Genomic DNA, 15,511 nt, shown 5'->3' with positions numbered 1-15,511 from the left:
ACTTTCGGTGCCAGCTCCAGGTATTTCTGACGTTGATTTTTAACCAAAATCTCGCCAGATTTTGAAGTTTGCAACGCGGATCAGTATTTACGTTGATGCGTAACGAGATTATCTCTGGATTTTGAAATCTGCAAGCTAGAAGCATTTGCGGCGATGCTTAGAAGGGAAATCTCTCATGACTTTCGGTGCCAGCTCCAGATACTACTTAAGTTTATTTTTAACTAAAATCTCGCCAGATATTGAAATGTGCAACGCGGTGAAGCTTAGCGGAGTATTTACCTTTGATGCTAAACGGAGAAATCTCTGCATTTTGAAATGTGCAAGCTACGCTTACAAGGGAAATCTCCTCCGATCATGAAAGAGCGAAGCGAAAGAATTGTTTCTGTCTGTTGTAGCCGGTGGAAGTGAAGCCTTGTGGTCACCTTTAATGCTGGGTAAGCATTGCGGAAGGAATCCTGCACTTCTGAATTCAAGTAGAGTTCCATGACTGCAAAAGAATGCGAAGAGCCAGAAACTTGAATGTGCTACTGTTAACGATAGCAATCCTGCCTGCCTCCTAATTGCTGCTTGGTAACATTACGATTGCGAAAACATGCAGCTAGCGATGGCGGAATCCTTCCCCTCTCATTTCTAGTTCTCCCCTTATTGGCTGCCAATTTTGCTTCCGTTGACATACCCCAGCACGGAAGAAGGTAGCGTTATGTTTCATAGAATGTTTTATAGATGAAAATTGGATGTGACGCCGCTCTCGATCGAGGTTTAAGGTTGGCGATCCGTGAGTTGAAATCGATGCCTGATAATTCTTCGCATGCACGGAATTCATCAGCGGCAATACAATGCTGCCAAAGCTTTCGTACATATCCCTTTGTCTTAGCAAAGCTCTCAATCGCGCTAGCTTAACGCAGCTTCCAACAGCTGTTCGGCTCTTTGACTAGGCATCGTGGTGAAGTCCGTCAGGAATCTTTCTTTCGATATCTTGAACGTAAGGACTGTCTCTATGTTGCCGGCCGGGGATTCCGTATACTCTGCAGCTTTAAAGACGGCGTCTTTTTTTGTTGCAGGAATGCTTCGTGATAATGGAATTTTCAAGCAAGGTACTCACGAGGATCGCAGATAGAGATTTGAAAGCGAAGTTGCAGTCTTCCACAGAGAATGTATTCTTGACTCCGCTTCGGTTGGAAGCCTCAAATGCCAAGCGGGAATCTCACCCTCCTGGATCGACCTAGTGAGGAATATTCCAGATGCAAGGAGTTGACATATAATGTATTGACGGTAGCTAGGGAACCAGTAATGGCGTGCCTGGAAAGCCCTTCTGCTGCAATCTGGTCCATGAGGCCACATACCTGTAAGTTGAATTCTGTGCTTTGTGTGTTGATTCTAGCTTTGAATTGATTGACGTGCAAAAAGATCTAGCTACAACCAGCTAAAACGCTTAATGCTGAAATCGAAAGCCTGTCAAAGTTTATTGTGAGTTGCAAGATGCACTAACAGAAATAAAGCTCTCCTGCTGCCCGTGTTACTCTGATTCCTCGATGACTTTAGCACGTAAGATAGAAGAGAATACCTGATAGAGGAAGAAAAGAAAAGTTGGTAGAACATACAAGTCTGCTTTTGATAATCCCAGTATGATTGAGGATAACAACAGCTCAAAGCACAAATAGAGTGATATTTTGTGCAAGGAATTTAGTGGGTCTATTCCTCCTGCTGCCTCATGAATTCGTGCCTGTGAGCCTGCTTGCCATTGCAAATCTGCTGCATTCCTCGCCCTAAACAAAGGCTTTGTGCAAGATGGAATCCAAGAGCTCAATCACGAGGAGAGGGGAAAGTCATATCCTAAAAAAAGGCCTAGGTGATCGACAAGATGCAAGAAGAGGAAATCAGTCTAAATCCAACAACGCTGGTTGATAATGTATAATAGAAATCCTGGAAATGATTCCATGTCTGCATAATTAGCTGTCCAAGGTCCTGCATGAAAACGATCCAATCCGTCTCGTACCTCAAAATTGTTGTCTCTACCGAACAGCTGGAGATGCTCTCTCATGCAGATGGTTGGTAGATGTTTGTAAAGATGTTAGTAAAGGTCAAGTGCATTTAAGTCAGTGGAGAAAAACTTATTGCTTAAATCTTGAAGATAATAATTGCTGAGATTAATGGGGTGAAGAATGATTCAAGTTGTGGACTCGAGTGATGTGAGTATGAAGTGGTTAAGTGAGATGAGCAGTGGGGGTTTTGGTGAGTTAATATGTGTGATATGTGCCAAGTGGCAAACATGCAAAAGCCTAATGTAATCAAGCTTTATTCTTAGTTAGTCCAAGTGTGCTATTTGTCTCAGATTTCCTCTAGAAAATGGGAGCCCATCACTCTTGAGACTAAACTATTTATGTAAATACTGTGGTGTTTTTGGTGTTATACTTATTAAGTGATTGTTGCATCTTGAATCATAGTTCATTAATCATGATGGAATTGAGCTGAGAGACCATAGAGAAAGCTACAAAGGAACATGGTTGTGAGAATCCCCTATATCTGCAGCTGTAAAATTCTGTGTGTTGGGCTCCACTCATGGCAAGTGTTGTTAGTTGATATTATTGCTGGCACAGACAAACATCCTGCATAGGCTGCCCACAATGCAAATAGTGGGAAGCCTGGAATGAGAAGGCAATTGGACTAATCGGTGAAGACTTAGAATGGCTGTATGTGCAACACATCGACTCTTCAAACCCAGAAATGAGGTTTGGGAGAAGCTTTACTCTATATGTGGTGTTGAAATGAAAACTTAATCTACTTAAGCAACTAAACTCGTTTTCTAATTTGAGGCTTGAGCCTAGCAAAGACATTGGTTGCACTTATTCATAAGATCAGATCTCTTTTCAAAAACTGCCTACACCCGTAACTGATGCAAATGAAAATGTATCCTCCAACCTCTGCAACGTTATACATAGCACGTGCCTAGAGTCTTGATATAGTCATTGATACGTTGCTTGACAAAGAAAGAAGGAAGATAGATTACAAAACAACACATCGAAGCAATTTAGTAGCCTGTATGCAATAAAAACTCTCTCGATTTGGCATCATTTTAATTTTTGTCTACAAAATGAGGCTCTTACTTTCGAGCTTGAATTGGATCAGTTATATGTTTCTCTGAAAAGAAAACAAGGTAAGATTTGTGCGTTCTAGTTACTGACTGACGATTTCATCTTCATAACACACACACACATACACACACAATTATAGAAAAACTTTATGTTGAACAAGAAGCTATCTATAAAGAATTCAAGATGTTGAAGTCTCTCACCTTGCCTGTAGGATCTTAAAAAGGTTGAAATTGGGCAAATATAAGAAGGTGTGTTCCTTGGAGTTGTGGGTTGCAAAAAGTACTATTTAGTGGCTGATGGTGACACATACAAGATCATGACTATCAAAGGGTTGAAGAACTAAATTGCCAAAACGCCTTACCTCATGAGTTATATGAAATTCATAGGCACGCATTCCCTGTCTCACTCACTCGAGGTATGGTGTGAAGTAGGAATCTCTATACTTCCTTGAGTAGTCTTTTGAGTCTATTGAGATAAAAAATGGTACAGTCGATCCTAGAGGGATGTTAGATTATAAAAAATGCGTAGTGCGAGCCTTTCCATGCCATGAATTCGAATCCTTTCTCACTCTCTTAATGTACGGTGGGAAGTTAGGAAACTCTGGATTTCCTCGAGAGTAGCTTTTGCAAGGGTACATATCTCTAGATCTAGCATCAATACTGGAAGAGCAATGGGAAAGGAACATAATGTACTACAAGCATTAAAAAAACCAACCACATAATTTGGGTAAGGAAAAAAACAAGACGGTTTACACATGGAGGTCCGGACTTGCACATGTGGAGGGCTATCTATATACACGCTTAGCCTCAGATGCAAGGTTACCAAAGATCCTTAGCAGTATTGATCAATCAACCTTCTCCTTCTCATAAATCTCACTATACTGATAAATGATCGGTTCCTTGGGAACATCTCTCACTAGGGTTTACCAGATTTCGATCCAGGCTTTTGACAACACCGTTTGTGAAACGAAGTAGGATACGAGGCCTGACAGAAGCACAATGCTGCCCACCGGTTTGATTGGCACAAGCTCACCAAATCCCTGAAAGAAGAAAAGAAAGAAATGAGAGCTCAGGCAACAACACGAGACGAGGGTGAAGAGAGCGATGGCATAGATCAGAGCCCCCAAGCCGGTTTTCAGTCGAAAAGGGCCGGTTCCCACGGATTGCCAGCGACGCGGAGATTGAGATCTAACGGTGGTAGGATGGTGGTAGTCTCAGACCCTTGGATCTAAATTGGATCAAATGATGTAGGTAGAAATCTGTGTAAACCATCTTTCCTCATTATGAAGGTATTTTGATCCAACGGCTAGGATTGGCTTGTGCGGGAGAAGGGATCGAAGGGAAAGCATTGGAGAAGGGGAAGCCATAGAAGAAATGCCCGGTGCCATTTTTCTATTCGATGCTAGTTCATTCCCCCACGTGGAGGGCCACGGGGCAACGTCAGGCATGCGACATGTACTTGGGGTGGATCATCCAAGGTCTTCACCGCACGTCTCACGCGCAACGTTTATTGTGGATCGTGTGATCTCATCCGCCATCTAACTGTGCACATGTAGGGCCTATGGATCTGAAGTAGACACAATGCAATCAATAAGATCTAAAATTGGGGTCGAATTCTTCTCTAGATAGGATGACTCAGAGCCAACCCCAGACCTTTACGTATAGGAAAGTCCTTAGAATATGGCGAGCGGCCAGAGGCCACGAGCTGTGTTAGAAGGACTTTCCTCTTGGGAAAGTCCCAATCCAACCCTTGCCCCATATGGAAGGCTAGAGGGAGGGGTTAGGAGATTAACCACGGGTAGGACTTTAAGTTATGAGAGCTAAATCGAGGGGTGGGTTAGCTTAATGACGTGCGATTCCGTCTATGAAAGTGTCGTCATCAGATGACTGAGATTACGACCTCGCCACTTTATGAAGAAGGGATGTAGTCTTGGGGGAGGGTGGCAACTGCCAAAAGTATGTAAAGGCTTATGGCATTGGCTATAGTGGAGAATTGAAAATCCTTCTATGAATTTCCACGTGTAATTTTTTAAATAAATAATTAAAGTCTTGTGTTTCAAATTGCTCCATTTATGGAGATCATCCTATAAAACTTGCCTTTTAATAGCCCAACGCCCCTAAAAAATTTGTTTGCTTTCTCTTTTGCATCCAAAATTGATTGCTTTTACCAGTATGCTTTACAGTCTCACTTTTGTCATGGAGCATGTAGCTAAAACTTGAAGTTGAACTTGAATCCTACCATTTTATCAAAGGGAAAAAAAAAAAGAATGAGTAAAACTATGCACATGAGACACGACACAGGGTCCATAAGGCCCTGATCCTCCTTGCAAATGTCAAGGATAGTGCTTTATCTTACTAATTTGGTAATGTCCAAACGAAACTGAAGCCCAACAAATGCATGAATAAGGCTATGCTCGCAAGAGCTCTCATAATAAAAGTTTTCAATGCAATCTATACAACCATATGAAAAAAGGTATCGTCATCCTTCAATCGTGCATCCAACTTGGTTATCTCGATGATTCCAAATGTTCCCTTGCATTGAGAACATGCATCCCAAGAGAGGAATGTTGTAAGAATTTACATTAGAGTAAATCTATCTAAGGAAAGGAAAGAAACAAAGTGTTTCACATTTTATATGAACAAGCACTAGCCTACAGTAAATCTTTCTATAGAATGGCTCTTGCTCCCACCCCCAACCAACCCTCCACCACCATTAACAGTGCCTACCATCACAGCAGCATTGGTCGCTACCTCAACTTCTCTCGAGACTCCAATGAACTCAATTCCAAGACCTTAGTAGCATGGCTGAATAGAGAATATATAGATCTTTGTAAGTTGTGTGTCTCAACAACTTGCTTCAAAAGCCCAATGTAGACGATCAGTGTAAGAAACTATTGAACACGTCTTACCCTTTCCTTGCAAGATTTGGATGGGTAAGAGATCACATCTCCAAATTATCATGGAAGTAGGCTTACAAAGGGATCACAGGTGGAAGCAAATTCATGTGCAGCTTATGATCATAACACTATTGTATATGAATGGGTAACTTTGTTTACAAACAAGAAACAAATGGAAATTTTCATTTTTTTGGTTAAAAATTGAGAGTTTTTAAATAAACTTTCAAAAAATTATCAATTGATATCACTATGACAAAAATACTCAGGGGGGTCACTATGTATAAACCCTCTATGCCACGTGCGTTCAAGGCCTATTTCTAAAATCCCTTATCTGTAAATTTTTCATTAATAAAATGTACCCCTTTTCTATACAAATCTGTAAATTTTTCCCAAAACTATTTTAAATAGTTCCTTATGTATATTTATTTTTGTAAATTTTAGAAATAAAAAATATCCTTATGTTGAACTCACGTGATAGGGTTACATATGATGAGTGACCCCCCCGAGCAAAAATAATATATAAAAAGAGGTCCAAGTTTTGAACAAATTATTATTATGAGCTTTCACAAAGTTATAATTTTGATCACTCTTCAAAGCACACAAATTACACACATGACTTTTCTAATAATCTCAACAATTGATTCTTTTACCAAATTTTAAGCATATTTTAAGCATAGTGTAGCTTAAAATATTATATAATTTTCAACAAAACCACAATCATCTAATGCAATTAGCTGGTATTCTCTCAAGATATAAACTTCTCATAGAGTTAGGAGAAAATGAATTGTACTATTCTAAAAATATAGCTACTTTGACTTAGCATTCAAGAGGTTAGGGTAAGAAGAAGGTAAGACAAAGTTTCGTGTCAAAGTAGGTAAGACAACTTTCAATCCAATCAATGATCCAGGACAAAGTATATAGAATATATATATAGTAGCTTTATAGAGTCAAACCATTATGTATAAACTAGACTTCAATAAGATATTTTTAAATATCTTAAATATAAAACTAGACTTAAATATGAAACTAGACTTAAATATAAAACTAAACTACTTTTTAAATAAAGTTAAAGATGCACCATTTTATATCTCATAAAATAAATGCAAAGAATGGGAGAATTCTTTTTGAAGTTTTATATAAGATTTCAAAATTTCTAACATCTCCCTACTCCCACCAGTGACATCTTTTCCAACAATGCTTGTAAACAACATGGTCTCAAATGCAAAGAATTTGAGTAGAATAAAACGATTCTATTTTGATGCCTTTCAAATTTCATGCAAATTCTTTTTTAAAACCTTATTCATTTCTTTTAGGTTTACAAGATCTTAGCAAAAAAGAAAAAAGAAGCTTATTTATTTTAATAATTATTGTCGATTCCCATGTAATCCTTAGCAACTTCATGCTAAATTGATCTTGGGATCAGATTAGCTTGCAGACGGCATGCTAATCTAATCCTAGGGACTGGATTAGCCTCGGATTAGCATGCACACTCCATGGTAATCCAATCACAAGAGACTCGACCCACTATCCTAGGGTTGGAAGTTGATTACTATGCGGAGTTAGATGGACAGAACGCTAGTCTAAGGCATCCTAGAAGATTGGCAGATGAAGGTCCATCATGGAAGGTGGAGGCTGAGCGGTCATCCACAAAAAGCTCGGATATCAATCGAAAACATCAAAATGAATGTAAATACCAACCTAGAGAAACAAGAGAATGACTTCAACAATACTCGACTATTATTCTAGAGGAATTATGTCAAAAAAGATATAAAGGAAGAAGACTAGGTATAGTAGACTGCCTACGGATCAATTGACAGGAAGAGCGGCTTGCTTCTGATGGAGAGAGATGCCACCACATACCTGAAGTGAATGTGGAGCAGCTTAGGAAATTTGCACGAGTTCCTCTCATTGTGGACAAAAATTCTACTCAGCCTATAGACGTACAATAGCCTGCACATCTAAGGCCTGAATATAGTATAACGCATTGACTGCGGGATAGTTAACAGCGACCCCATACACATGAAGGCAGGTATAATAGGTGGAGAACTAGTGACTCAGTTCTATTGAGCAGAAGACTGGTCGACTATAGGTATGGAGTTGCCTCTGGAATGAGTGGAGAAATCTAAGTCCAACACTAACATCAAGGTAAATTTTCAAAACTTCAAGGACACTGATGACGAAGATATGATCATCTACAAAGTTTTTTGCAAGTTTTCCATATCAATGGTGCCACGATAGATGAAGAATACACGGAATATTTTTGTGTACCGTCATAAGAAATGCTTAGAGATGGTTCAACTAGTTTCCAATTAGATATTTTCCTGATTGGTATACAATGTCTAAAGCTTTCCTGCTAAGGTTTAGGCAAGAGATTAAGGAAGAAGATGTTTGTTCGAAGCTAAGTGAGCTAAAGAAAAACAAAGGAGAGTTCGTCCAAGACTTTGTACTTAGGATGCAAGCTCTTATCAATCACTTGAGCACTATCCCAGATGATAAGTCTATGTGAGCCTAGTTGATCACACACTACACTTAGGTAGATTTGCGCATGCCAAAAATAGTCAATCTAACTAGGACTTATGAAGAGTTAATGGATCGAGTTGTTGCTCTCAAGAAGATTGAAGGATTAAAGATCAAGGAAAAGAAGAAATATGCTGATAGCAACATAGAGGAGATGCTACTAGCAAAGAATGATAAGCTCAAAATTGAGATGAAGAAGGCCTTGAAAGAATTGGGCATTCGAGGGGGAAACCAAGCAACAAAGAGAGATGATGCAATAAGTGTTCTAGGGGTAGACACTTAGAAGAAGAATGCAAAACTAAGTATTGCAATACTTGTACCAAGTTTGGGCATGATGACTCGGACTGTTGGTTCAATGGTAAAAATCCCCAAGTGTTAGTGATCCAGGTGATGATTGATGCTGGTAAGCCACCACGTCCTATGCAAAAGGACAAAGGAAAGAATGGTAAGGAGAAAATAGATCCATCCAAGGCCAAGTGTTTTTTGTGTGGAGAAAATCATCTATGTTCGGATTGTCCAATTTGGGTTGAACATTTGAAATTTCTCAAAACTAACATGGAAAGAAAGGAAGGGATCCAAAATGCCGAGTAGTTGTGGCTGAGCTATAAGGCGCAGTTGATGTCCAAGTGGTTACTAGGTTAAAAGGATCAATTGTTGCAACCACTGCAGACACGGGTGCCTCAAATAAAGACATTAATTGGAAGTCTCAAAAGGAGTTAGTTGCTAAAATTGCAAGGGATTTAAAGGGGAAAGCTCTAGCAATGAAAATGCTTGAATAGATTCAACAGTCCACTACAAAGCAAGGAGAATCCTTAAAATTAAATGCATAAGAACCGAGCGTTTCAACAAAATCTAGCACAGAGCTAGCACGAGCATGGGAAATATTCAAGAACATGCAAGTCAGAGTCTCACATTCATTGAGTTAATGTGAATAGCTGCATATTGTCAGGATTTCTTTGCCCAACAGAGTAAAGAGTTGTCCGAGCAACCAAAAGAGGTAAATTCTTTAGCCACTATACTTGTTATTGACACTTCAATCGTCGATGAGGAAGCACTGGTGATCACCATCAAAGTTAAGAAACAAAATATAATGGGAGTGATAGTAGATGGTGGTTTCGGGATGAGCACTATTTCTGAAGAAATTGCTAAGAGGTTGAAGTTCAATTCCTTCAAACCATCACCTTTCTGAGTACGCATGGCAAATCAATGGCCAATGGACCCAAAAGGTATGTTACAAGATGTTATCTCTATAGGTGGAATATATTATACAGTTAGTTTTATTGTGATTGCTATGGAATAGCATGCTTATTCAATACTATTGCGACAACCTTGGCTTAAAAGTGCAAATATACTCCATGATTGGGATTTGGAAGAGATGATCATTAAAATAGATAGTCAAGATGTATGCATTCCTTCAAATCCTTGGAAGGTTCTGAGTAGTTGTCGGCCAAAGGATTTGGAAGTCACAGGTCCATTTCCTCAAGATGTTTAATCACTTGACTGATGGAAATACAAATCTTACATGTGGGTGAGATTGATATTTTTCAAGTGGTTGCAGACAAGTGAGATTGATATTTTCAAGTGGTTGCATACATCAAACAGAAGCCGAAAGCTGAGCAAATTTCTAAGAAAAAAGATCTCTTTCAGAATAACTTCACTGAAGGCATTGAAGGGGAATCCGAGTTAGTTGAAATACCGGTGACCATCATGAAACTCAGTACTATGCAGTTAGAGCCAACACAAGATCTAAATCTCGAAATAGAAGATAATCTTGCAATGGTAGTGGTAAGTGCCAATCTTTCTTTTGAGAAACTAAGGGTTACAAAAGATTTATTTGTCAGGAATCAGGATGTTTTTGCCTAGAATTACACTGATCTATGAGAAGTTCCTCCTGAGTTGTGTCAACATAAGTACCTTTAGTGCCAGATGCCAAACCAATCTAACAACAAAGGTATAGAATGAATCTAAACTATGCTAAATAGGTAAAATCCGAGTTGGATCAACTTTTTTGTGCTGGTTTTATCTATGCTATATTGATCATAGCTTTGGCTATTTCCTATTGTGGTTGTGCCTAAGAAAAATGGCAAAATTTGAGTCTACGTGAACTATCAAAAGTTAAATGTATGGACAGTCCCTGATCCATTTCCAATACCCTTCACTCCTGGAATATTGGACCAAGTTGTAGGATATGAATACTCATTTATGGATGGTTATAGTGGTTATAATCAAATTATTATAGCTCCAAAGAATCAGTCTAAACTAGCTTTAACACAGAATGGGGTGCATATGCAACCCAAGTAATGCCCTTTGGATTCAGAAATGCTCCATCAACATTCCAAAAGTTTATGGTGGAGACTTTTTGTGAATATCTCACTCAACTCATTGCCATTTACTTAGATGATTTTTGTGTTTATATTTAGACAAAGATAATCTTGGTTATCTGGAAAGGTATTTTTGAGATGCAAACAAGTGGGTATCTCACTCAACCCAGGTAAAAGCATATTCTATATCCAAGTGGGCATATTTCTCGGTCATGTAATTTCTCAAGAGGGTATACGAACTGAGCTAGGTAAGATTCAAGCTATACAGCAAATGATTGAGCTTGAAAATCTAACTCAATTGCCTTCTTTTGTGGAGTTATCAACTTTTGTAGATGCTTATTAAAGAATTTTCCAAGATTGCAGCTCTTTGTATAAGTTGACAAAGAAAGATGCCAAGTTTGAATGGACTACCGAGTTATCTATGGTTTTCCATGACCTTAAGAGATGAGCAATGGCTACACCCATTTTAAGGCAACTGAGGTGGATTGTTATTTTCCATGTGCATGTAGATGCTTCTGGGTGTGTCTTAGGCATTAATTTGGATCAGCCAAATGGTCGGCTCGATTATCTAGTGTATTATGCCCATCAGTTATTGACACCTACTGAGCCTAACAAATCCTTATGTGTTTTATGTGGACCATCATGCATTACTTTATCTAATCAATAAGACTATTATTCTAGGGAGCCTTGTGCATTGGATGCTTTTTCTTCAAGATTTCAACTTTAAAATCATTCATAAACCCGAGAAAACCCATGTAGGACCTGACTCCTTATCCAAACTTCCTGCACTCGAGAACACTCAGGGAGTTACTACTGATCTTCCAGATGCTTAACTCTTTGAAGTTGACTATTGTGAGCATGAATATGCCAAGTTGATTGATTATTTGTCTAAGGGTACATTTCTTGATACAATGCCTCGTGACGAGCACAAGCAACTAGCCTTGAAGGACTATAAATACATTTTAATTGGTGGACACCTTTATCATCAGTGTGCAAATGGAGTTGTTCACATATGTGTTATGCCACACGATCATCATTTTGCAGGAAGCTCACTGAGGTGCTTTAGGACATTTCCAGGGGGAATTAATTGCCAAAAAAATGTTGCAAGTAGTATTATGGTGGGAAACCTTGTTTAAGGATGCTCAAATGAATGTATGCAATGTGATGTTTGTCAACACATTGGACGGTTATTGTCCAATCAGTCTATGCCATTGCAACCTACTTGGCCTTGGGAAGCTTTTCAAAGATGGGTTTTGTATTTTGTTGGACCTTTCAAACCTACAAGGTTTACACAGAATAAATACATCATTGTAGCTACTAACTATGTTACTATAAGTGGGCTGAAGCTAAGGCACTCCGCGATAACTCGACTCAGTGTTGGAGGTGGTGGCCTTCACCCCTCAAATGGTGTGTGGAGCATGGTTTATTGAAGGAGGCTCACGGCTGTGACACTTGGATTTGGGGATATAAAATCCCATAGGCTTTGCATATAAAGGGCCCTTGGACACTCCTCAATCATCCTACTAGCCTATTTGGGAGACTAGAGTGGCATGCATGGCTGGGAGGCAAGGGGAGTGGGATCCCCTCGTACTCAGTGCTCCTGTGGAGACTTGGCATCCTTTGATTGGCTACAACACTCAAAACACTTCCCAATTTATTTTTGAAAATTTCAAATGTAAATATGGATTCCCTTTATAGCTTGTTAGTGATCAAGTTTCACATTTTCTTAATGATGTTGTGGAGTTGCTCAAGATTGAATTCAAAACCATGCATACAGTTTCCACTACTGATTATCCTTGTGACAATGGTGAAGCTGAGTCCACAAACAATACACTTAAGCTTATCCTCATGAAAACAATGCAATCATCCAAGAGTGAATGGGATACCAAACTTCATTCTGCTTTATGGGAATATAGATCTGCTTATAAAGTCACTACAAATCTTACTCCTTTTTGTATGGCCTTTGGTTTAGAAGCAGTAGTCCCCTTAAAATTTATTGTTCCCAATCTTTGTATTGCTATCGAGAATCACTTAGATGAGTCAGAAGCAATCAAGGGGTGATTGCATCACCTAAGCCACCTAGATGAGTTACTCCTCCAAGCAGCTTGGTCACAGCAGGTGATACAGTGCAGGAGAAAGGCATGGCATGATAGGCAGATAGAAATACATCGCATGTCAACACGTGGCAATTTAAACGTTGTGGGGACATTAATACAAGATAATCATATCCAAGAAAGGGGTACTCTACTTTATCATACAGCCATTCATCTGATGAGACATCGAATTTTAGATCCCGTTTAGCTAAATTAGGTTGGGGATTTTCATCATCATCTCCATTCACTTTTGCAACCTTCTACTGCTCTCGTATCTCTGTCGTTTACAACAGCTCTCTTGTTTCCATCGTGCCCACAAGTTTGCTATGATTTCCATTTTCCTTCATCATCCTCATCTCTAATCAGCTTCTATGTAGTCGTTGCAGCCATGGGCAAGTGCAGGGAACGATCAAATCAATAGAAGAGAAAAAAAACACCTTTTCGTGTGTCATCTCCACACCCAATCGAGAACTTTGAGAATGACATCCTCAGAGGAATCTTGAGGAGCAATAAGATCCTAAAGTTTGCACGAATTCCATGGACGCAGGTGTGGAATGAAGGATTGGCAGAGGAGATTGTGGATTCATACAATGAAGAAGATCACAGCGTCATGATAGACAACATACATGTCCACTGGAGTTCAGAATTGTTGGAGGTTTTTCGCTTCAAAGCACACCCAAGGCCCAGACAACTAGCCTCTTCTAAAAGATGCGATGCTTAATTCGATGAGGATAGCTACTTGACTTTAAAGGGCTACCTCATCAACAAAAGGTGTTTGATGAAAGCCTGAGGCAGTCTGTAGATTTTTGTCTGAGTTCATTGGGCTTAAGGAGAGCGTGGGCTATGTTCCATGACCATATGTAGCTTAGTTGGTGGAAGCATTGGAGAACGACCTTGCAGTGGAATGGTTCAGCACTTTTGAAAAGGCGTTCAAGTCCCAACTAAAGGCAATGAGCAGAGGAAAGATGCATTGCAAGCTTGGCCCTCATCTCTGCATGCTACATCGTCTTACAATTGGCCAGGTACAATGGCCCAATGCCCTTCCAACACCAAGTGGAGCATGCTCATCAAGATCCAAGGACGATGAAAACCACTTGGAAGAGCAGGGTTAGGAGTAGGAAGACAATGGCCAGAGTGACAAGGAGAATGGATAGGAGGGGAACAACGGAAAGGACACTTCCAAGGAGAATGTGCATGATCAAACTCTAAAGGGGAATAGTGGTAAGCGCACCTTCGAGGAGCACTTGGCACAAGAGAAATATGCTAAGTGGGTAGATGGAAATGAAATGCCACAAGGAGCAAAGGACAGAGGAATCTTCCGAGGGAATAGACAAAGGCAATAATCTCCCCATAGACACCCATCCAAGAGCATGGCAATACAGAGACTCCAACCAAAACTCTTGCACTGCCCTTGCCTCCTCCTTTATGCGATCTTCTACTTCTAGAACCATTCTCCCTTGATCCCTTACTGATGCAAAATAATCATCATGACCAGAGTGCCATCGAGTCCCAATGGCAGATCCTGAGGGGGAATATGGTGCATGCGCACAGGCTTTAGACTACTTAGCCAACCATTGGATCCCTCCCTAGGTTCTAGATCATAATCTATTCCTTCAGACTTAGTCTCGGGAGGAGCTGGCTAAGTTTTTTAAAGAGCAGACGGCGGGAACCGAGGCAAATCTGACACCGGAGTGCAAGAACCTACAAGAGCATTTGGATAGTAGCAGAGTGGTGCATGACGAGCTGCTCCAGAATTACTCCCAACTAACGAAACCCACAGCAAGCTGCAAGTGGGTTTTGGAATTCTTAAGTGTGAAGTGGACATACTAAAAATGGTTGTTGTCAAGTCCCAGAACGAGTTCGTGGGTGTTGCAGGGGCCAACATCCACTTGCAAAATATGTTGGCCACGATGCAACCCAAATCTCTTCCAGGCATCCTAGGCTCAAGTGGAGATGCTACAAAAGGAGAACACCTAACTACAACAAGATTTCCTTATACTTTAAATGTTTAATAAGTATGGTACATCAATTGTATGGTGAAACATGCACATTTTCCCATTTTTGACGACACATTGTGCACAACTATAAGAAATTGTGAATTGCCATCGTTATACCATACATGTATGTATGGAATGGTCATGAAACTTTGCAAAGACCTTTACATTATTAAGGCCCATTTATAGTCTCAAATTTTCATAAGGATTGGACATGATTTGTATGGTGATATGTTGTTAATGAGGTTGGATACTCTACATTTGTGTTCGGATTGAATGGGTTGCAATGCAAAGGGTGAACTAGGTACGCATGCAATCTCATATTGCACAACTAGATTGCATTTTGAATGACACCATTATCCAAATTGAATTTCAAATCTGTAAAACATGTCGAAGTGTCCAGAGACGACCTCTTACCACTTGCGAGAGACTCTACCATTTGTTCTTCATCCCGTTTGATCATTTTCTTCAGGGTTTGGCTTTTGAATGACCACCGCATTGCCCATGTCACTCTACATTTCTTCATGGTTGAACGGTTCCAAGTACTTGCAAACTTGTTGAAGTACTTCCAGCTTTCTCCACAAACTAGTCGTCTTCG

Source organism: Dipteris shenzhenensis, chromosome 10 (genome assembly GCF_047967505.1).
Source record: "Dipteris shenzhenensis isolate YYH24624 ecotype China chromosome 10, Dip_SZ_1.0, whole genome shotgun sequence".
NCBI classification, from domain to species: domain Eukaryota; kingdom Viridiplantae; phylum Streptophyta; class Polypodiopsida; order Gleicheniales; family Dipteridaceae; genus Dipteris; species Dipteris shenzhenensis.
The sequence above is the reverse complement of the archived record's forward strand: the minus strand, read 5'-3'. Positions refer to the sequence as shown.